A 23,758-nucleotide genomic window follows, 5' to 3' on the forward strand; every position below is an offset into this window, starting at 1 on the left:
TAGGGTTTGAGGTTTGAGGGTATGAGTCAAGCATTGAAGAGTAATCTGTTTTTGCAGAGGTACAAGACTTTTGTCTTTAAGATTATAAACTGTTTTAATCGATAGCGAACGATCTGCCTGAAGGTAGTTCATATAAGAATAAAAATACTAAAAATTGGGTGAATAAGTTTAAAACATGAAACATTCTTTCGTGTGCCTTACAAAACTAAATGTAGTTCTTTCACAATAAATGTGAAAATGTTGATAAAAGATGGATCGAAAATATTTGTAAGAATCCAATAACCCAAATTAAATAACTCACCAGACAAGAACAAAAACAAAAACATAAACAAAATATAAATGTTTCAGAACAAAGTCCTGAGAAGTATTGTGGGCGTACCCAAATACTACAGGACTAACATCGAGACCTTCAGATACCCACAGTCAGTCAAGAAATCAAGAGAATTGCAAGGGGGCATGAGGAAAGGCTCCATTCTCATGAGCATATAGAATTATTGCGACTTTTTTATACCACCAGAACAGGACATAGAAGTAAAAGTCTCAAACCATCTGATCTTGTGCAGTGTTGCGTAGTGAGGTGCATATAATAAAAAATACAGCAGTGACATGTATAAACATGATTTCACCAGAGACTAAGATAGGGCCGATGGGTCTTCCTAGTTATATACCTAGATTTAAATTGTCATAAAGAAAAATTGTGAGCGCAAAAGGCAATTGAAGCAATGCGAGTGTGGGATTAATACTTCAGTATGTATTTCCCAACAAAACTTCCTGTCAAAAACTCTTTTGGATATTAAATAAACGATACTAGTGCTCAATGTTTGACTACTAAAAATAATATATTCAAATTAAAAATCCCAAAAATGTTTAGAAAGTAATGACCAGTTGGGCGAGGAAAATATCCTCTTTATATAGTTATATTTCAAGGAATAAAACATATTTTATATCAGATTATGATTTTAAACGAAAACCATAAAACAATTTCATGATAATTCATCAGATTACTGTGCACAAATAACAAGTAAATATTTATCTGAAACTACAACGCTTATTGTGTTCATGGTTTACCATTGCATAACAATAAACTAAGAAATGATTTTAATACATTTTAATGGCACCGAATGTCTAGAACATAGATCAAAACATAGAACTCAACGTTATTTTGCATTTTACGACTGTATCACTAAATTTCATATAGTTTAAAGTCGCAGTTGTTATCTCTGATAATTGTTTTATAGGTTACGATATACTAATTTTGGTAATCACTAATTTTAATTAGGAAATAATATTTTGCAATAATCCCGAAGTATATGGAATTCGTTTAATTTTTAACTGTTATTATGGTCATAAAGATTGTCTGTCACTATAAATACACATAATGTCACAATACATTTTATTAGATCTTAAAAATAAATACAATACCACTTACATTTTTATTCTTAAACTTCACATGCCTACTGAACAAGTGATTAGTGAAATGTTTTGCATCTGATCGAATATGTTTTCTTTTGTTTCTTTAATACTCGATAATTGCTGGTGTAGACTTTCTTTTTTAGATATTTGTTGGGATTTTTAACCGGGTTTAACCCCCTTTCGGTTCACCAAATGTTAAACTATATTCTTAACTGTTTTTGGGCTTCATTCACCAACTTTAATTATTATTCTTACTATGGTAGACGACTTATTCCTACCTGTACATGCTCCTTTTTTAACACACTTCTCAATTATACCAACTTAACTTCTTCCTTATACATGTCAAACCTTACAAATAGGGCAATTTGAACTATCTGAATCAAGGGCACCTGAACTATCTTAAAACCATGGAGATCTGCTCATCTACGTCTATATCATAAAAATATAGTCTTTATCCGAAGACGCAACAATATTCATCCAGGAAAATTCTACTGGAAACAAATCCGATCTGCAGGATGGACTGTTAACGTTAGATTTTATCACCATGTACCTTTTACCAACCATTTAATTCTATTTATATCTTGGCCGATATCTGATAATTTAAACACCAAGTTGTGTCATATTAGCATTCATATACCGATGTCGAAATAAATTGGGAAAAGAATTTGGTATAATTTGATTGCAACAATTCTTTAAATTTTTTTTTGTCTTATTTATTCTTGTTATTAGTTTCTTCTTGTTAAATTGTGTTTCTAATTTGTATTGTTTTTGAAAGCGATGAACTTACAGTCAGAAATATTTTAGTAAGTTAAAGCATAGCAAAACTGTTACGCCGTCTATTTATATTTAGACTATAGGAACTATTATATCCTATTAAAGGGAATATTGCGTTAAAAATATCATTCATATAGCAAAGTATTCATCAAATTTAGTTTCAGTCCTACAATGTTGAAATACATGTTGCTATAAATGTTAAAAATAAAAAGTAGTATTTTACATCTGCGGTGTCCATATTAACAAGATATTGCTCTTTCTGAATAACAGTTTTTAATACCCAGTAGTGCATAAACTATTTGCACACCATTTGTAATCTTGTGCAGTAAGGAAAAGTTGAAGAACCATATCATGCTACCGATTGCCTTGAATGTTATTACATTTTCTTATTAGACAATTATTATATTACCAGAAAAATGATACTATAATACAGTATATATTTAACTATATAAAGTCTTTTATTATTTTTTTTCTTCAAACACTGCTCCGAATCATCAACTCGTCGTTCTTTTTGGTCAAAAGCGAGCTTTGCACAGAGCTTTCAAATATCCAAATAATCGTGAATGATATGATGTACACGTTCAGTTGATATCTTTAGAGTGTCTGTTATTTCATTAAATTTTAACTTACGGTAACTCAAAATCATTTTGTGGATTTGTTTAATGTTTTCGTCGGTAACAACCTCTTTTGGGCGTCCACTGCGTTCACCGTCCTCGGTGCTCATTTTACCACGTCTAACCTTAACCGTTGCTTGATTTTTCTGGGGTAGTGTACGGAAACTCGGCGTCAAGCCAAGTTTTTGCTTCAACTGTATTTTTTCCCTTCAAAAAGCAATATTTTATCAACACGCGAAATTCCTTTTTATCCATTTTTTTTTCACAATATCAAAAGTTGCTTCACTCGAAATGTTATAATTCACAAACTAATGATCCGACAGCTGTCCAATTTATACACGCATCTTTTAGGGTTAGGGCTAACTAAAAAATATATGGATTTAATTCTAGTAGCGCCATCTATGTATCAGGCCAGGAACTTTTCAATTGACCTGTTATTTTAGTTTGGGAAATACACACTGATGTATTAATCGCATACTCGCCTTGCTTGTGCATTAATGCAAGTATAAAAGAATAATTGTAATCCATTATTTTGTAAATTAATATTATACTCAGCATATCTGATGCAAAATGTAAGAAAATATACTTTGAATAAAATAGGGACTACCAAATAAGAATAATACTCTTTAAGCATTGAGGGTATAATAATGTGCGTTTTGGCGAACCGTGTACGGTCCAGAAAAATATTTTTTGACCAAAAATTCCATGCACATATTCACTTACTGTTGAGTATTCTCAAAGATCGACATCCTCTTATGGACTATGCGAGGCGGAGACAAGGGCGGCCAGAGTTCACCAACTTATAAAACGCCGAGGTCCTAAATTAAAAAAAAGGGGTGAAACGGCACGACTGCTCCACCGGATAGGTCATAAATTCCGGATTCTATTTAAAAGTTTAAATACACTTGTTACTCCTTGGCGACTATAAAAAACGGGGGGCCGGGAGGAGGAGGGTGGACCGACCGCCGCCCCCGCACTGATTAATTCTTAAAAATTTAAAGCCGTATTCGGGATTTATTCCTTCTAATTTGACCGGGGATTTTTTATACCCCTTTCGCGTTCCTCCCGGTTTCTCCTCGTTTATTTTCGGACGTATTTATTGCTTCCCCCGTACGGCCGAGGAATTGACTGTTAACTGTCCCGGGATTGATGACGGCGGTTCTTGAGTTACGCGCGATGGCATCGCGTCGTTAAAAAGTTTACTGTTTTTCTATAAAAGTGATGATATTTGGAGGTAATTTAAAGTTTAACATCTTGGTGGTTATGGGGTGTAGATCTCTCGGCACACTTTAATTAAAATATATCGTCATTATATTGTTCATTTATTAGACTTATTAGTGATAATTAATGTTGGGAACTATCGACTATTTAGTAATTGGCGACTTTTTACTATCGACTTTTTCAGTCGCTATTTTTGGTTCGACTGCTTTTACTACTTTTTACCAGTGACTGTTTCAGTCGACAGTTTTCAGTCGCTATTTCCTGTTCGACTGATTTTGTTACTATTTACTATCGACTGTTTCACTCGTACTTTTAGTTGCCATTTTTGATCTTGACAAAAATGTACCCAACTTAGGCTTACATAGATTTATATGTAATATATATAGTTTTATGATTTTTTTTGCCTTAAAGTCAATGAAATAAAATCCACGCATGTAACGTTTACCCTGCGTAGAAGAACATGTGCACCAGTGAATATCAATCATCGTCAACTCCCCCAAGAAGAGCAAGTTAAATATCTTGCTATGCACTTAGATCGACGCCTAACCTGGAAGAAGCACATACTCTCTAAACGAAAACAACATCGTCTGAAATTTTATCAAATGTATTGGCTCATCATGCGCAAATCCAAGTTATCATTAGATAACGAGGTGTTGCTGTTTGAGTCTATACTCAAGCCTATTTGGTCATATGGAATCCAACTATGGGGTACCGCTAGCAAATCTAATATATCCATCATTCAACGGTTCCAAAATAAAGTGTTGCGTCCCATTGTTAATGCTCCGTACTATATTTCAAATAAAGTGATACAACGCGATATTCCTGTAGAACCTATAACGAGTGTAATTCAACGTGTTTGTGTGAAGTACTTCGAAAAAGTGTCGGTGCATCCCAATGTACTCGCTAATCAACTAAATATGCAATGTAATAGTGAAGTGCGTAGACTAAAACGTTTACCACCACCTGATCTGATTACTGGACATATGTAGATTTTAGAATAAGCTTTAGAATAACACTAATTAATTAAGATAATATTTTATACAGAAGATCGCTTAATGAAGTGATTTTCTGCATGCCATGTAAATATAATATAGACATAAGAAATACTTATTGCCTATAGGACAGATTGAGGAATCACAAGGAGTAAAAAAAAAGATTTTTTGATGGCTTACTTGTAAATAACAATATGTTTTATATTAATATTATAGCATTCTGGTACGATCTTTTTCCAGATTGTTAACGTAATAGGGTAAAAAGATTAATTGGTAGTGATAAATAGTAAAATATTTTGTCTCTTTTTATGGCAAAAGTAGGTAATATTTAGATTACTCTCTCCATTTTTGTTAAAAAAATATTTCCGTTCAATAATAAATAAAGCACTTATATAATTTTATTCAGATCATTTTTAGTTATGCCATTGATTAGTTTTATTTTCTAACATTAGGTATATGTTTAATTTTTTATCTTTCGTTTTCAGATTTTATTGAAGTTCTATTGTATTGTCTATATTTATTATATTATGTTATATAAAAATACCAATTAACACATTAATCGCAATAAAACATTGGTGGGGTATTATTCCATTCCATAGAAAAATTCCATTTCTTTTTACAGGTTCACAGAACATTCAACTATAAAAGTAATTCTACTTCGTTTAAAATTAAATTATAAATTTCATTTTATGTATTATTGTTGTAATAGTATTCAGTAATTATTTTCCTCCTTCTCTTTTTTAAAATTAGTTCGTGAAGGAATTTATATATCTCCCTCTCGCTTATACTACCGTTGGAAAATATAATCACATATAAAATTAACTGCTCCAAGCAATTATCTCCGTCCTTTCCTCTCTCACAATTTAGACAGGGAAGGGTTCGTACATCTTCGTCTGACATCATGAATTGAAAAAAAGAACAATCGAACCGTGCATTAGACTGAAAATAGTAATTACTATTTTCAGTCGCTAGTCCTTTGACTATCGACTGTTTCGACTGCTTTCAGTCGATAGTTCCCAACGCTAGTGATAATTAAAGTGTTAGCAGTGGATAAAGAAGTTCCCAAATTAACACAAATATCGGAGTATGTAACATAAGAAAGCATTATCCATAGGCATTGCATATTAACAGTCTTGCAGGTTATATTAATTGTAAATTTGCAATATAAATTGAGTTTACCAAATTTATAATATGAAACCTTTACAAGGCATCAAGGATTCATAGTGTGAAGATGTGTTCTGAAGTAAGGCAGACAGAGTATAAATGTTCCTTTACCATTAATTCGCATCTCAATACTTATGTGCTCTAAATGTACTCTATATGTCTGTATTCTTTTCTTGAAACTTTTTATTTTTCCTCTAGTAGCATCTATGTACTATATATGGTCCAACTAGGTCGGTACCTATTCCTTATTTCCTTATCGTTCCTAGTGAATAGCTGAACTTTCTTCAATATACCATCAATCAATCGATTTTAGAATACTTACAGGCTTACAAGCAATACTATCAAGATAAACGAATCAACAGATGACACATCCTACCTATTGAGAATATAAATAAGAAATAATCATTGCACATTAAGTTTTTTAATAACCATTTTGGACCTAATATTGATATAAATCAATTATATATTACCGTAATACAAACAGTATTAAATAATTAGTTATATTTTACATTGTCTGTCATTACATGGATTTCGAAAATGATCCTAAACTGGTAACTTCCTCGACGTTATCACATCTAAAATATTTTATTCATATTTTAATTTTATTTTTCTAATGAATTTTGGTCCATTGACAAGAGTGCATATTAGTCTATCCAAAATAGCAGGGAATTCTCGTCATCAAAATGTATAATAAATGTAATGCTTAATGCAGTTTGTAAATTCGTTTTACTATTAGACAATATTTTATTTCTATTCTATTTTAGTTAAAAGGAGGTACAATGATGTCTGATACGTTCGAACATGTTACCGTATCTACCTTTAATAGTTGTCTGATTGTCAAATGTTTGATTATAAAGCAATGCTGACAATTATTAAGAGAGCGGAAATAAATAAAGATATTATACAATTAATAAATAATAATTATAGAAAATCGCAATTATTTAGAATTATATATGAACATTAGGTTAGAATGTACGAAATGATGATGAATAGTAACTGTCTTGTAGATATGGCAAATACATTAGTGAGAATGCAGTGATTAAATATAATTTAATCAAGAATAGTGCACACAGGTAGTAAGAGAGGAAACTAAACAGAAATACAGTGATATCAAAATGACTTAAGAAGGAAATACAACAACGAAGGAAACAAGAACTAAACGAAAAAAGGTAAATATTTTTTCTAATGGAACTAAAACACGTTAGTTGGATATACAGAGGATACCACTACATAAAAAAGGCACTTAGAACTCTATCTCATAGGTGGTGTGAAAAAGAGTTTAATGCAAATATAATAAAACAACCGTAACCTAAAAACTATTGTGGTTGTAGTTTAAGTTCTGTCCTAATATATGCATTAGATGTACAATAATGATAAAATAAATTATTTTTGATAACATTATTATTGTTTTATAAACTAAAACTCATAGTTGATTGTTGGCAAGGTTGGGAGGTTTTGAGGTCATTAATTTGGATGACATGAGTGGACTGTTTAATTATATAGAATGTTCTCACTCTTATGCTAATGAAGAGTTACTGGGATCAACATACACGTCTAAACTAAATTTGGAGCATTAGTTTTTTAAAATCTCTTTTATTACCTACAAAAACAAATGTTTCGTTTTTTTTTCTGAATTTCGTAAATATAACTATGAATTGAAATGTGCATGCGCATAACCAACCAATCATATGCTACATCTTGTTTATTACTATGTAGGCCATAAATAGGTTTGATACCTCTGGAGCATTCATGAGAAATGACGTAAGTCTAAAGAAAGAAACGTACAACAAAATTAAAATCGTTACTTTCTGTTCCAACTCCAAATACAGAGTCCTACAATCTTCACATCAATCGTGCAATAAATAAAAACATTAACCCAATATTTTCGGAAACAATATCGCGACCGACACACTCACACTATTACATGAATCATGTCGATACGTCCAATTCCCTTTCCAAACTGGTCATCAAACGCAAATATCGAGTGGCCTTTTCAGGTCCGACGCGACGATCGCAATCTGGAGTAATAAATAAAAGGTTAAACGAACATTACCGAGGATATTTTTTTCCATTTTTATGTATTAAGATGTATCGTCGAACAGTCGTTTTTTTAAGGTCGATAGGCAGTGACGTAAATACCGAGGTAGAGTACATTGCGTCTATTGGTAACGTGTTTTTATTGTTTATTACTGGGTATCATGGCTGTGAAGACATTGGGATATATAGTTTCAAAGTTCTTTGTTATTGAAATAAGCGCAATAATAATATGTGTTTTATGGCATTAATACAATTTATGGTTTAATTTATAAGGATTATGAATTAGTTTTAAGAAATTCAAGGCTTTATTATCACACCAGTAGTTTATATTCACTCTTTGGACTTGAAATCGATGTCGGTAAAGTGATTCTAGTTTAGTTGCAGATAATAAAATAATTTTAATTTTACTATGTGTCCTCTCGTTAATATTATGTGCTTGCATGTATTTTGAGCAGCAGTTTCTATGTTTAAAATGCATCTATAAATCAACTATTACTTGACAACTATTACTACGTTGACAACTGTTAAATACATGGTTTTTATCTTTTTCTACATAAAATAACAGTTTTACATTTGGAATTATCACTGACCAAACGGAAACAACTTGGACTTAAACTCTACCGCATGTATTGGCTTATCGGGGGCAAATCCAAGTTATCATTATATAACAAGACATTTATTGTATCAATCTATACTCAAACCTGTTTGGTTATATAGAATCCAACTATGGGGAAAGTGTTGCGTGCCATTGTCGATGCTCCTTACTATATTTAAAATGAAGTGATACAACACTATATTCCTCTAGAGCGAATAACGAGTGTAATCAATGTGTTTGTGTGAATTACTTTGAAAGAGTGTCAGTGCATCCTAATGTACTCGCTAATCAATTAAATATGCGAAGTGACAGTGAAGTGCGTAGACTAAAACGTCTAACACCATCCGATCTGAATATTTTACGTATACTGTAGAAAAAGCTTTAGAATAAGATTAATTAATTACAATGATATTTTATACAGAAGATCACTTAATGAAGTGGAATCACATAATAAAGACTTATTGCCTTTTGGGCAGATTGTGCAACTATGAACGCTAATCGTTAAAAATTTAAAATTGTGTTTTCAACAATCCTAACTTTTGTTATCTGGCTTGAAGAAATTTGCGGCAGAAGCCTATCAAATACTTTTAGAAATAGTTCCTAATAGTTTTAACAATTTAAATGTAACAATTTTAACGTCAATAACAAAAATTTACTTAGAGAATTTGATAATTAACATATAGAATACTATATTTTAATATCAGAAAGGTTTTTAATGAACTTTACTGTATCTCTTTGCCATTATTCCCTGTGCTCTATCTAATTCTGACCTAATGTGCCGCTTATGAGTAAGATTGGTATATCAAGCTTTTTCAAATCACTTTATTGGAAAAAGGCTACTTAATTAGATGAAATGCACTTGGGCTTTTTTGATAATTTTAGATATTTTAATTAATTTACGAATTCCAGCCTTGCACTAAGAATTTTGAAGTCTATTTAAACTGTTATTACCTCTTATTCTTAGAAAAACGGTTCCGAATACAATAATTATAGAAAAATATGTTATTATAGAAGATGAGATAATTAACTTTAGCGTATATTTGACAATTAAAGAACTTTATATTTGCCTGTAGATGTTCAACATCACTCTGAATCACTACCATGAATTCGATAAATTCAATATAGTTCTTTAGTTCTATAGTTAAATATTTTACCATCTATTTTCTTTTTGTACAATGTATATCTTACTGCTGTATTGCTGTATGTAAACATTCGGAAGATATTCTTTAACGTTTCTTTTTGTCAGTTTTTGTCCATTCTATGATTTACATGTTACATATTTCACTTGATTTTCTAACTCGTATTGTAGTGCCTTCAATTAAGAGACTTACATTTTAGGCATTTTTATAAGTAAGGTAAAACAAATGTTTAGTGTATGATTTTTACAAGGCATTTAATCACGTCTCAGGAATAAAAAAGTTACCAAAATACTCAGAATTACAGGCTAGTTTACCTCTTACTTAACATGTTTCTAACCCTTGGAGTATTTTGTAACAAATAAGAACAAATAATTTAATGAATAATGGTTAGTAAAGTAGTTGCTATAGCCCTGAACATCTTTTTCGTAAAATGGGCCTTTTTTTGAACTCTCCAAATGTTTTGAAAATAATTTAAAAGGTCACAAAGAACATTTCCAATGGATTTTAAGTAAATCGCCCATGAATAACCAAAGAGCACATGAGATATCATGCTCATCAGGTGGAAAGAAATAGTTTTTTGGAAAAACCTTGGTTCAAACAAAGGTTGAAATAAAGTTTTAAGATGAGACAAAGTTTCGATAATGGTGTTTAATGTTCTCACTTGGTTAATTAACATACTCTTATCCATATATTTTTTAGATGCAACATCAGCCAATTCCACTCTAATATTTCGGAATTCTTAATAAAATTGAAATCTCAAAGGTTTATATAAATATGGACTGAAACCAGTCAAGGTCTTTATATTATGACAATGCAGAAGAAATTGTTATTCGGAGGATAGTTGTATGTCTTGGATCTATAAATTCGTTTTGAAGGACTGAAAAATCATCATCTTCACCATGAAACCGGTTAGAAATTTACCCGATACGATTTAGTTCTCAACTATGCCATCGGAGCAATACAATTATTGATAGTATATAATATATTAATTATTCATATGTTATTTAAAGTCTGTCTCCGTGAAACTGAAACGATTTTCTTATTTGTCTGATACCTTCTGGATTTGTTATTCTGTTTTGCGATTATGTCGTTCGAATTTTTGCTTGCAAATCTGTTGACAAAACCATAAATTTTATTTTAAATCATAAAAGAGATTTTATATTGTATCTGCTAATGTTAATGGACTTATCTGTGTATAATATTAATGATAATGGAAGCTATATAGTCGTATCACATGCATAAAAGATTTCTCAGTAATAAAATCACGTCGATAACATAATTGCAGTAATATAAATTGAAATATTTTTATATCGCAATATATCTGATAGAAATTTTATGAAAGTATATGATGTTTATTTTAAAATATGGCTAATGCTAACAATTAAAACAATTAAATGTGTTATGTAAACAATTAAATATGTAGAAATTATTAATCGATATCCTGACATTAGAGACATTACTTGTGATGTAACTTCTTGTTCGACGCTATTTTCAATGGCAATAATTAAACTATAATGCAATTATTTATACTTTGTTAACTGACATCACCGAATTGATTTAAAGTATCATTTGTTTCAAGAATCATTCAATAACTACAGCTCAAACAGTTGAGTTCTGGCTGAAAATAATTTAACGAAGAAGTAAAAACTGTTGCATTTTCAATTTTTACAACTGCATATCTGTTTTTCCAGCCTATTAGGTTGTTATGATGGGCAGGACATCCGAATAGAGTTAGCAGGTTTCGGTTTATTCTCGCTTTCGCGGGTTCGACACCAAAAAGGTCAAGTACGACGAGGGAGCTGAGGAAAAAGTTGTTTGGTACGACCGTCAAATTCGGCAGCGTAATTTTAAAATACCAGAAAAAAACACGTATTGCCTCAACCAGTAAAAATGAAAATGTCATACCAGCTTCTGAACATTAATGTAGTAATAATTGATGTTTTGTTGTAACCACTTATACTGCTATAGCTTTTGCCAACGATTACACAAAACCTTAAATATATTGAAAATATATTCACATATTTAACAATTGACTTCATTTCTTTACTTGCCGTATATTTTTGCTTTCTACTATTTTTTAAAATTATTTTAAGATATAAATAGGGATGGGCTTACATGGTGCCTTCATTCGAACATAATCTTAAGCTATTGGCTTCAGGACTGGAAACGTATTCTTTGGCAAAACCCAATGTAAAACGTTTCGTAAGGATCACTGGCTGCATCTTCAATACGAGAGAATCTTTACCTAAATAAACTAAAAAAATAAATTTCAAAATAAAATTGTATTGTTCTTTATTTATTTATTCCACTCTTCGATTTTTGAAACAGTAGGTGTTATATTTTATTACTATATTTTGTATAGTAATTAAATTTATTTATTTAAGCAAACGTGGCGTATCAAAGCAAATGAGACAAAATCTACCCATATGACATTCAGCCTTTGTAGAAGAACATGCCTCTCAGTAAAATTGAATAATCATGAAATTCCACAAGCAGACATCGTTAAATATCTAGAAATGCATTTTTATCGAGGTTTGACATTGGAAAAACATACAGTTACAAAACGCAAACAGCTTGGGCTTAAACGAAATCAAATGTACTGGCCAATAGGGCACAAATCTAAATTATCACTAGATAACAAGATTTGCAGTATAAGTCATCATTTAGGCCCACTTGGATCTATGGTATTGTACTGTGGGGTACTACTAGCAAATCTAACCTAAATATCCTCCAGAGGTTCCAGAATAAAATGTTGCGAGTCATCGTCGATGCCCCATATTATCTGCCCTACAATCTGATTTAAGCGCGATATCCCCATAGAAACTATAACGAGTGTGATTTGGAGTGTTAGTGCGAAGTACTCTGAAAGACTATTAGTGCATCCCAATGCACTCGCCAAACAGTTAAATGTACGCGATAACAGTGAAGTGCGTAGGCTCAAACGCAAACTGCCATACGAACTGATTAATAGACACACAGAGTGTGGTTTAATAATAATCTAGAATAAGCTAGAATAGTTTTTAGAATAAGTTAGGAAATACTTTAAAATAAGTTAGAATAGTATCTAGAATAAGATTTAGATTATAAGTTGTGCAGTAGATAACTTACTGAAGTGATCTTCTACATGTCAAGATAGTTGTATCATATAAATAAAATCATATAATAATACTTATTACCCACGGGCAGATTGTTGACGTTCTAGGAGATGATTAATAAAAAAAATCAATTAAAATTATTATTTTATACAATATTCTGGAATCTCGCTCGTGCAGGTAGCTCATTTTTAATTTGTCTTCTATGGCTTTTGTTAATCTACTGCTTGCTACTTTGTCTTGCTCTATGAGAGTCAATAACTTACCAACAAATGAGGAATTAAAATTCTATAGAGCTATTTTGTAATTATATTATTTTATATTTATAATATTCTTTACAGCGTTGATTTTAACACTTGACACACAGGTTGATGTGTTTATCATGTGCAATTTGTTAGGAAATTCATTCATTAATAGTACCTGAAATGGATTAGAAATTAATACCAATAAAACTAACATAAAGGCCTTAAAAGCTTTTACAATTACCCCTAGTATAATTATTCACTATGTCTCCAGAACTATATCAATTATTATCAGTTTTTAATCAAGTTGTTATATTGCTAGCTGTTCTATATTCACCAGACATCAAATTAATTGAATGTTGATTAAACTTTTGCATTCCAAACAGAAAATGGTATCAATACGATTTTTAATAAAAATTTAAGAGACCGACTTCTGTAAAAAAAATATAATTTTTACATTATACCGTTGTAAACGGGAAGTAAAAAAGTATATAAATCATTGATCAAAACTAGCGATACTGATGTGTTTAATAAATAAAAAAAAGTCGAAAGAAAGACTGTGTAAATAAATGTAAGCGTTACACTTCGATTGGCCTGAATAAAACAGAACATTCTGCGTATCCAGTGAAGTATCTGAGCGTAACCATTGTCTACCTCGGCGTTGCCTGTTCATCAACAATTATTAATTATGGTCATTACAGGTCAAATTTGGTCACCTGTATGTCCGGTGGAACAAACTCGGCCACTCTTCGTCGGGTTGTGGGAAAGGAACCATCTTTAATTGCTCGGCTGTTTTCCTCTGCTTTCTGTCTGAATGGCAGCGATTATATCTCATTAGCGAGTATCCATAAAAATTAAATTATCGCGCTGTCGTAAAGCTGACGTTCCTAGAACTGATTGGTGATCAAATATTAATAGCTGATTTGGGCGATAATGCACAAAAATAAAATATTTTCGGTAGTTCTTAAAATCAAATTGATAGGAAATATAAAAATGTCTCTATATAAATAAATTGGGTGCTTGCAGATACGTTAAATTGCGAAGTATCAGTGAAAACTACCCAACCTAATTAGTAGAAGGTGGCTCGCCGAGAAAAACATTGATATTTTAAAAAAATATCGACATATTGATATATCGGAGAAGACAAATTGATATGTTTTTACAATATGTATAATAAAGAACCAAAAAAATTACATCAAACCTTTTAAAATTAAATACCAATATAAAAAGTTTATTAAAAATAACGATTATATCTCATTAGCGAGTATCCATAAAAATTAAATTATCGCGCTGTCGTAGAGCTGACGGTCCTAGAACTGATTGCTGATCAAATATGAATAGCTGATTTGGACGATAATGCACAAAAATTAAATATTTTCGGTAGTTCTTAAAATCAAATTGATAGGAAATATAGAAATGTCTCTATATAAATAAATTGGGTGCTTGCAGATACGTTAAATTGCGAAGTATCAGTGAAAACTACCCAACCTAATTAGTAGAAGGTGGCTCGCCGAGAAAAACATTGATATTTTAAAAAAATATCGACATATTGATATATCGGAGAAGACAAATTGATATGTTTTTACAATATGTATAATAAAGAACCAAAAAAATTACATCAAACCTTTTAAAATTAAATACCAATATAAAAAGTTTATTAAAAATAACGATTATATCTCATTAGCGAGTATCCATAAAAATTAAATTATCACGGTGTCGTAGAGCTGACGGTCCTAGAACTGATTGCTGATCAAATATGAATAGCTGATTTGGACGATAATGCACAAAAATTAAATATTTTCGGTAGTTCTTAAAATCAAATTGATAGGAAATATAAAAATGTCTCTATATAAATAAATTGGGTGCTTGCAGATACGTTAAATTGCGAAGTATCAATGAAAACTACCCAACCTAATTAGTAGAAGGTGGCTCGCCGAGAAAAACATTGATATTTTAAAAAAATATCGACATATTGATATATCGGAGAAGACAAATTGATATGTTTTTACAATATGTATAATAAAGAACCAAAAAAATTACATCAAACCTTTTAAAATTAAATACCAATATAAAAAGTTTATTAAAAATAACGATTATATCTCATTAGCGAGTATCCATAAAAATTAAATTATCACGGTGTCGTAGAGCTGACGGTCCTAGAACTGATTGCTGATCAAATATGAATAGCTGATTTGGACGATAATGCACAAAAATTAAATATTTTCGGTAGTTCTTAAAATCAAATTGATAGGAAATATAAAAATGTCTCTATATAAATAAATTGGGTGCTTGCAGATACGTTAAATTGCGAAGTATCAATGAAAACTACCCAACCTAATTAGTAGAAGGTGGCTCGCCGAGAAAAACATTGATATTTTAAAAAAATATCGACATATTGATATATCGGAGAAGACAAATTGATATGATTTTACAATATGTATAATAAAGAACCAAAAAAATTACATCAAACCTTTTAAAATTAAATACCAATATAAAAAGTTTATTAAAAATAACGATTATATCTCATTAGCGAGTATCCATAAAAATTAAATTATCACGGTGTCGTAGAGCTGACGTTCCTAGAACTGATTGGTGATCAAATATTAATAGCTGATTTGGGCGATAATGCACAAAAATAAAATATTTTCGGTAGTTCTTAAAATCAAATTGATAGGAAATATAAAAATGTCTCTATATAAATAAATTGGGTGCTTGCAGATACGTTAAATTGCGAAGTATCAGTGAAAACTACCTAACCTAATTAGAAGAAGTGTGGCTCGCCGAGAAAAACATTGATATTTTAAAAAAATATCGACATATTGATATATCGGAGAAGACAAATTGATATGTTTTTACAATATGTATAATAAAGAACCAAAAAAATTACATCAAACCTTTTAAAATTAAATACCAATATAAAAAGTTTATTAAAAATAACGATTATATCTCATTAGCGAGTATCCATAAAAATTAAATTATCACGGTGTCGTAGAGCTGACGGTCCTAGAACTGATTGCTGATCAAATATTAATAGCTGATTTGGGCGATAATGCACAAAAATAAAATATTTTCGGTAGTTCTTAAAATCAAATTGATAGGAAATATAGAAATGTCTCTATATAAATAAATTGGCTGCTTACAGATACGTTAAATTGCGAAGTATCAATGAAAACTACCCAACCTAATTAGTAGAAGGTGGCTCGCCGAGAAAAACATTGATATTTTAAAAAAATATCGACATATTGATATATCGGAGAAGACAAATTGATATGTTTTTACAATATGTATAATAAAGAACCAAAAAAATTACATCAAACCTTTTAAAATTAAATACCAATATAAAAAGTTTATTAAAAATAACGATTATATCTCATTAGCGAGTATCCATAAAAATTAAATTATCACGGTGTCGTAGAGCTGACGTTCCTAGAACTGATTGGTGATCAAATATTAATAGCTGATTTGGGCGATAATGCACAAAAATAAAATATTTTCGGTAGTTCTTAAAATCAAATTGATAGGAAATATAAAAATGTCTCTATATAAATAAATTGGGTGCTTGCAGATACGTTAAATTGCGAAGTATCAGTGAAAACTACCTAACCTAATTAGAAGAAGTGTGGCTCGCCGAGAAAAACATTGATATTTTAAAAAAATATCGACATATTGATATATCGGAGAAGACAAATTGATATGTTTTTACAATATGTATAATAAAGAACCAAAAAAATTACATCAAACCTTTTAAAATTAAATACCAATATAAAAAGTTTATTAAAAATAACGATTATATCTCATTAGCGAGTATCCATAAAAATTAAATTATCACGGTGTCGTAGAGCTGACGTTCCTAGAACTGATTGGTGATCAAATATTAATAGCTGATTTGGGCGATAATGCACAAAAATAAAATATTTTCGGTAGTTCTTAAAATCAAATTGATAGGAAATATAGAAATGTCTCTATATAAATAAATTGGGTGCTTGCAGATACGTTAAATTGCGAAGTATCAGTGAAAACTACCCAACCTAATTAGTAGAAGGTGGCTCGCCGAGAAAAACATTGATATTTTAAAAAAATATCGACATATTGATATATCGGAGAAGACAAATTGATATGTTTTTACAATATGTATAATAAAGAACCAAAAAAATTACATCAAACCTTTTAAAATTAAATACCAATATAAAAAGTTTATTAAAAATAACGATTATATCTCATTAGCGAGTATCCATAAAAATTAAATTATCACGGTGTCGTAGAGCTGACGTTCCTAGAACTGATTGGTGATCAAATATTAATAGCTGATTTGGGCGATAATGCACAAAAATAAAATATTTTCGGTAGTTCTTAAAATCAAATTGATAGGAAATATAAAAATGTCTCTATATAAATAAATTGGGTGCTTGCAGATACGTTAAATTGCGAAGTATCAATGAAAACTACCTAACCTAATTAGAAGAAGTGTGGCTCGCCGAGAAAAACATTGATATTTTAAAAAAATATCGACATATTGATATATCGGAGAAGACAAATTGATATGTTTTTACAATATGTATAATAAAGAACCAAAAAAATTACATCAAACCTTTTAAAATTAAATACCAATATAAAAAGTTTATTAAAAATAACGATTATATCTCATTAGCGAGTATCCATAAAAATTAAATTATCACGGTGTCGTAGAGCTGACGGTCCTAGAACTGATTGCTGATCAAATATTAATAGCTGATTTGGGCGATAATGCACAAAAATAAAATATTTTCGGTAGTTCTTAAAATCAAATTGATAGGAAATATAAAAATGTCTCTATATAAATAAATTGGGTGCTTGCAGATACGTTAAATTGCGAAGTATCAATGAAAACTACCTAACCTAATTAGAAGAAGTGTGGCTCGCCGAGAAAAACATTGATATTTTAAAAAAATATCGACATATTGATATATCGGAGAAGACAAATTGATATGTTTTTACAATATGTATAATAAAGAACCAAAAAAATTACATCAAACCTTTTAAAATTAAATACCAATATAAAAAGTTTATTAAAAATAACGATTATATCTCATTAGCGAGTATCCATAAAAATTAAATTATCACGGTGTCGTAGAGCTGACGTTCCTAGAACTGATTGGTGATCAAATATTAATAGCTGATTTGGGCGATAATGCACAAAAATAAAATATTTTCGGTAGTTCTTAAAATCAAATTGATAGGAAATATAAAAATGTCTCTATATAAATAAATTGGGTGCTTGCAGATACGTTAAATTGCGAAGTATCAATGAAAACTACCCAACCTAATTAGTAGAAGGTGGCTCGCCGAGAAAAACATTGATATTTTAAAAAAATATCGACATATTGATATATCGGAGAAGACAAATTGATATGTTTTTACAATATGTATAATAAAGAACCAAAAAAATTACATCAAACCTTTTAAAATTAAATACCAATATAAAAAGTTTATTAAAAATAACGATTATATCTCATTAGCGAGTATCCATAAAAATTAAATTATCACGGTGTCGTAGAGCTGACGTTCCTAGAACTGATTGGTGATCAAATATTAATAGCTGATTTGGGCGATAATGCACAAAAATAAAATATTTTCGGTAGTTCTTAAAATCAAATTGATAGGAAATATAGAAATGTCTCTATATAAATAAATTGGGTGCTTGCAGATACGTTAAATTGCGAAGTATCAATGAAAACTACCTAACCTAATTAGAAGAAGTGTGGCTCGCCGAGAAAAACATTGATATTTTAAAAAAATATCGACATATTGATATATCGGAGAAGACAAATTGATATGTTTTTACAATATGTATAATAAAGAACCAAAAAAATTACATCAAACCTTTTAAAATTAAATACCAATATAAAAAGTTTATTAAAAATAACGATTATATCTCATTAGCGAGTATCCATAAAAATTAAATTATCACGGTGTCGTAGAGCTGACGGTCCTAGAACTGATTGGTGATCAAATATTAATAGCTGATTTGGGCGATAATGCACAAAAATAAAATATTTTCGGTAGTTCTTAAAATCAAATTGATAGGAAATATAAAAATGTCTCTATATAAATAAATTGGGTGCTTGCAGATACGTTAAATTGCGAAGTATCAATGAAAACTACCTAACCTAATTAGAAGAAGTGTGGCTCGCCGAGAAAAACATTGATATTTTAAAAAAATATCGACATATTGATATATCGGAGAAGACAAATTGATATGTTTTTACAATATGTATAATAAAGAACCAAAAAAATTACATCAAACCTTTTAAAATTAAATACCAATATAAAAAGTTTATTAAAAATAACGATTATATCTCATTAGCGAGTATCCATAAAAATTAAATTATCACGGTGTCGTAGAGCTGACGTTCCTAGAACTGATTGGTGATCAAATATTAATAGCTGATTTGGGCGATAATGCACAAAAATAAAATATTTTCGGTAGTTCTTAAAATCAAATTGATAGGAAATATAAAAATGTCTCTATATAAATAAATTGGGTGCTTGCAGATACGTTAAATTGCGAAGTATCAATGAAAACTACCCAACCTAATTAGTAGAAGGTGGCTCGCCGAGAAAAACATTGATATTTTAAAAAAATATCGACATATTGATATATCGGAGAAGACAAATTGATATGTTTTTACAATATGTATAATAAAGAACCAAAAAAATTACATCAAACCTTTTAAAATTAAATACCAATATAAAAAGTTTATTAAAAATAACGATTATATCTCATTAGCGAGTATCCATAAAAATTAAATTATCACGGTGTCGTAGAGCTGACGGTCCTAGAACTGATTGCTGATCAAATATGAATAGCTGATTCGGACGATAATGCACAAAAATTAAATATTTTCGGTAGTTCTTAAAATCAAATTGATAGGAAATATAGAAATGTCTCTATATAAATAAATTGGCTGCTTACAGATACGTTAAATTGCGAAGTATCAATGAAAACTACCCAACCTAATTAGTAGAAGGTGGCTCGCCGAGAAAAACATTGATATTTTAAAAAAATATCGACATATTGATATATCGGAGAAGACAAATTGATATGTTTTTACAATATGTATAATAAAGAACCAAAAAAATTACATCAAACCTTTTAAAATTAAATACCAATATAAAAAGTTTATTAAAAATAACGATTATATCTCATTAGCGAGTATCCATAAAAATTAAATTATCACGGTGTCGTAGAGCTGACGGTCCTAGAACTGATTGGTGATCAAATATTAATAGCTGATTTGGGCGATAATGCACAAAAATAAAATATTTTCGGTAGTTCTTAAAATCAAATTGATAGGAAATATAAAAATGTCTCTATATAAATAAATTGGGTGCTTGCAGATACGTTAAATTGCGAAGTATCAGTGAAAACTACCTAACCTAATTAGAAGAAGTGTGGCTCGCCGAGAAAAACATTGATATTTTAAAAAAATATCGACATATTGATATATCGGAGAAGACAAATTGATATGTTTTTACAATATGTATAATAAAGAACCAAAAAAATTACATCAAACCTTTTAAAATTAAATACCAATATAAAAAGTTTATTAAAAATAACGATTATATCTCATTAGCGAGTATCCATAAAAATTAAATTATCACGGTGTCGTAGAGCTGACGGTCCTAGAACTGATTGCTGATCAAATATGAATAGCTGATTCGGACGATAATGCACAAAAATTAAATATTTTCGGTAGTTCTTAAAATCAAATTGATAGGAAATATAGAAATGTCTCTATATAAATAAATTGGCTGCTTACAGATACGTTAAATTGCGAAGTATCAATGAAAACTACCCAACCTAATTAGTAGAAGTGTGGCTCGCCGAGAAAAACATTGATATTTTAAAAAAATATCGACATATTGATATATCGGAGAAGACAAATTGATATGTTTTTACAATATGTATAATAAAGAACCAAAAAAATTACATCAAACCTTTTAAAATTAAATACCAATATAAAAAGTTTATTAAAAATAACGATTATATCTCATTAGCGAGTATCCATAAAAATTAAATTATCACGGTGTCGTAGAGCTGACGGTCCTAGAACTGATTGCTGATCAAATATTAATAGCTGATTTGGGCGATAATGCACAAAAATAAAATATTTTCGGTAGTTCTTAAAATCAAATTGATAGGAAATATAAAAATGTCTCTATATAAATAAATTGGGTGCTTGCAGATACGTTAAATTGCGAAGTATCAGTGAAAACTACCTAACCTAATTAGAAGAAGTGTGGCTCGCCGAGAAAAACATTGATATTTTAAAAAAATATCGACATATTGATATATCGGAGAAGACAAATTGATATGTTTTTACAATATGTATAATAAAGAACCAAAAAAATTACATCAAACCTTTTAAAATTAAATACCAATATAAAAAGTTTATTAAAAATAACGATTATATCTCATTAGCGAGTATCCATAAAAATTAAATTATCACGGTGTCGTAGAGCTGACGGTCCTAGAACTGATTGCTGATCAAATATTAATAGCTGATTTGGGCGATAATGCACAAAAATAAAATATTTTCGGTAGTTCTTAAAATCAAATTGATAGGAAATATAAAAATGTCTCTATATAAATAAATTGGGTGCTTGCAGATACGTTAAATTGCGAAGTATCAGTGAAAACTACCTAACCTAATTAGAAGAAGTGTGGCTCGCCGAGAAAAACATTGATATTTTAAAAAAATATCGACATATTGATATATCGGAGAAGACAAATTGATATGTTTTTACAATATGTATAATAAAGAACCAAAAAAATTACATCAAACCTTTTAAAATTAAATACCAATATAAAAAGTTTATTAAAAATAACGATTATATCTCATTAGCGAGTATCCATAAAAATTAAATTATCACGGTGTCGTAGAGCTGACGTTCCTAGAACTGATTGGTGATCAAATATTAATAGCTGATTTGGGCGATAATGCACAAAAATAAAATATTTTCGGTAGTTCTTAAAATCAAATTGATAGGAAATATAAAAATGTCTCTATATAAATAAATTGGGTGCTTGCAGATACGTTAAATTGCGAAGTATCAATGAAAACTACCTAACCTAATTAGAAGAAGTGTGGCTCGCCGAGAAAAACATTGATATTTTAAAAAAATATCGACATATTGATATATCGGAGAAGACAAATTGATATGTTTTTACAATATGTATAATAAAGAACCAAAAAAATTACATCAAACCTTTTAAAATTAAATACCAATATAAAAAGTTTATTAAAAATAACGATTATATCTCATTAGCGAGTATCCATAAAAATTAAATTATCACGGTGTCGTAGAGCTGACGGTCCTAGAACTGATTGCTGATCAAATATGAATAGCTGATTCGGACGATAATGCACAAAAATTAAATATTTTCGGTAGTTCTTAAAATCAAATTGATAGGAAATATAGAAATGTCTCTATATAAATAAATTGGCTGCTTACAGATACGTTAAATTGCGAAGTATCAATGAAAACTACCCAACCTAATTAGTAGAAGTGTGGCTCGCCGAGAAAAACATTGATATTTTAAAAAAATATCGACATATTGATATATCGGAGAAGACAAATTGATATGTTTTTACAATATGTATAATAAAGAACCAAAAAAATTACATCAAACCTTTTAAAATTAAATACCAATATAAAAAGTTTATTAAAAATAACGATTATATCTCATTAGCGAGTATCCATAAAAATTAAATTATCACGGTGTCGTAGAGCTGACGGTCCTAGAACTGATTGCTGATCAAATATTAATAGCTGATTTGGGCGATAATGCACAAAAATAAAATATTTTCGGTAGTTCTTAAAATCAAATTGATAGGAAATATAAAAATGTCTCTATATAAATAAATTGGGTGCTTGCAGATACGTTAAATTGCGAAGTATCAATGAAAACTACCTAACCTAATTAGAAGAAGTGTGGCTCGCCGAGAAAAACATTGATATTTTAAAAAAATATCGACATATTGATATATCGGAGAAGACAAATTGATATGTTTTTACAATATGTATAATAAAGAACCAAAAAAATTACATCAAACCTTTTAAAATTAAATACCAATATAAAAAGTTTATTAAAAATAACGATTATATCTCATTAGCGAGTATCCATAAAAATTAAATTATCACGGTGTCGTAGAGCTGACGGTCCTAGAACTGATTGCTGATCAAATATGAATAGCTGATTCGGACGATAATGCACAAAAATTAAATATTTTCGGTAGTTCTTAAAATCAAATTGATAGGAAATATAGAAATGTCTCTATATAAATAAATTGGCTGCTTACAGATACGTTAAATTGCGAAGTATCAATGAAAACTACCCAACCTAATTAGTAGAAGTGTGGCTCGCCGAGAAAAACATTGATATTTTAAAAAAATATCGACATATTGATATATCGGAGAAGACAAATTGATAT

Source organism: Rhynchophorus ferrugineus, unplaced genomic scaffold, assembly GCF_030347505.1.
Source record: "Rhynchophorus ferrugineus isolate W39M unplaced genomic scaffold, kcgeb_rfMv2 rfM3, whole genome shotgun sequence".
NCBI lineage: Eukaryota > Metazoa > Arthropoda > Insecta > Coleoptera > Curculionidae > Rhynchophorus > Rhynchophorus ferrugineus.